Below are 2,500 nucleotides of genomic sequence, written 5' to 3' on the forward strand. Positions count from 1 at the left end.
AATCCGCAAATCAGTCGCGCACAATACACCAGTTAGAAAAACAAGGAGTACCAAAGCGGCGTGCAGAAACTAAACTGACTCGGAGACTGAGAAGAAACATTTATCACACGATGTGGATAGCAAACATTAAAATAAAACAGATAAGTCAAGCAAAAAATAAACACAAATATCGAAAACACAATAAACAAAGGTAAAGAAAACAAAAAGAGATGCTTGCCGACAGTCAGTGTGTGTGTGCGTGGTTTGCCGTGTGCGTCAGCGGGGTGTGTCACAGTGTGTGTGTGTGTGTGTGTGTGTGTGTGTGTGCGTGCGCGTGCATGCGTGCGTAGGCTACGTTCTTGCGTGTGTGCGTTCGAATGAGAAAGAAGAGAGAGAGAGGATTGAACAATGAGGTCACGTTCTCTGTCACATGAATACATATACACACACTGAAGGCTACTTCGGACACGAACACTTGCCAACAACTGTGGTTGGACATGCTTTTGAAATGTAATATTTTTTCGACATGATTTCTGGACATACGAATCCCGCTGTGTTGCCTACTGATGTTGCGAATGATGAAGGTTTTGAGTTGACTGACCTTGAGGAGGGATTGCATCAGGCGTTTATCGTCTCAAATTATATCCTTGCTACTTTTCAGGAGTCAACTATTGCCATTCATGGTAACTTGGATAGTCAATGTTTTTATTTGTTTGATTCCCATCAAAGAAACAGAAATGGTAACCATTCTTCAAATGGCGCTGCAGTTTTGATGTCATCAAGTTAATTCCTTTGCAGAATTGATTGATTTTCTCAAAAGCCATTATCAATGTGTTCATTTCTGTCCAACTGCAATGCAAACTCAATGTGGAGGAAACAAGGATTCATTACAAACAAGTCATCCCTGTACATCAACAGATTTATGTACCTCAATCAATACTGCTAGTATGAGTGACAGGAATCTAAAAGAAAAAAACAACCAAACGCAAATGTACTAGTACTTCTACGACTCGTTTGAATGTAAAACAGAAATGTAACACTATCTGTGACAATGACGGTTCTACGACTCGTTTGAAGGACAGTATAGATCGAACCTTAACCCACAACTACGACAATTTGTGTCAGACTTTTTTGAACAGGAAAATATGCCTCTGTTCAACAGTAAGGCCAAAAAAAAAAATTGTCTGTTTAGGGTAACCCGACCGACCCTATCGATTTGGCGCCGACCCAAAAACTTTTTTTTGATTTCAAAAAAAAAAAGAAAAAAAAGAGGTAAAAATGCTAAAAAGAGACATTTGGCGTTTCTTTCTCTCCCTTTCTCTCTGTTTTATTTATACGTTAGTTTTGAAACATGTATTCATCAAATATAAGAAGTGAATGTTCAGCCAACATAGCATTTACACACACACACACACACACAAAAAAAAAAAAAAAAAAAAATTTACCTACCTACCGACCCTACTTTTTTTGGTCATGTTACCCTAAACAGACAATTTTTTTTTTTTGGCCTAACCAAAACATGGAAGATATTTTTGAAACTTTACAGAAATGTAACACTAGCCTATCTGTGACAATGTTGCTTTTGAATTGAACCCACATTTGTTGAACAGGAGAGAATGTTCCTGTTCAACAGTGCCCAAAACACTGAATCTGACGTTTTTGAATCTTTTCTGTCATCTAACTGAATCTGACGTTTTTGAATCTTTTCTGTCATCTAACCCAATTGCTCATGACTTCATCGATCTTGAACATGCCTACTTTTCAAAGAAAGACAGACAAAAGCGAAATCTGCATGTTAGCCATCTGCCTGAAATGGTCAATGCACTTTTGTAAAATTGTCACAGCTGTTATGCACTTTTGTGAAATGGTCAGTGCTGTTGTGCACTTATGCAAAACTTGGTGCTGTGCTGTTAACATTTGAACAAAATGCAAAATGCATTTTGTTCAAATGTTTAGTGCAACTTGCTACTATATAATCGCTGTATGCGCTTTGTGGTAATAATGCACTGTTGTGAAAAGTTTGCGCTAAATGTTGGCACTATGCATCATTGTTGGAGCACCCTCCTGTAGATGCACCATGCTGAAAAATGTACTTATGAATCAAGCATTGACTGAAATAAACAATTTATATATCCAGCACAACATGCAATTCATTAACTTTTGACCCTAACCTTTAACACTTCCCAAAATAAATCTTTGGTGGACATTGCATCGACGCTGTTCATTTTGAATGAACATTTTTCTTGTATATATATGTGTCGTTTTAAGCTCTAATGACACACACACACACACACACACACGCACACACCGTGCCACTTTTCCTTTTCCATGTCCCCCCACCCCACCCCTCTAATAGCCCCCCCCCCACCCACCCCCTCTCAGCACCCACAGAAAGGCAATAGTGACGTAACAGTCCAGGAGTGTTTCTGCCAAACAGCAGAGAAGACCAAAACGACGGACAGAACGCTTGCATTCTCGGCTTTGCCTTGAACACTGTTCTCCGCCTGATCCCCCGAAACTT

This window comes from Littorina saxatilis, linkage group LG6, assembly GCF_037325665.1.
Source record: "Littorina saxatilis isolate snail1 linkage group LG6, US_GU_Lsax_2.0, whole genome shotgun sequence".
In the NCBI taxonomy this organism is placed as follows: Eukaryota; Metazoa; Mollusca; class Gastropoda; order Littorinimorpha; family Littorinidae; genus Littorina; species Littorina saxatilis.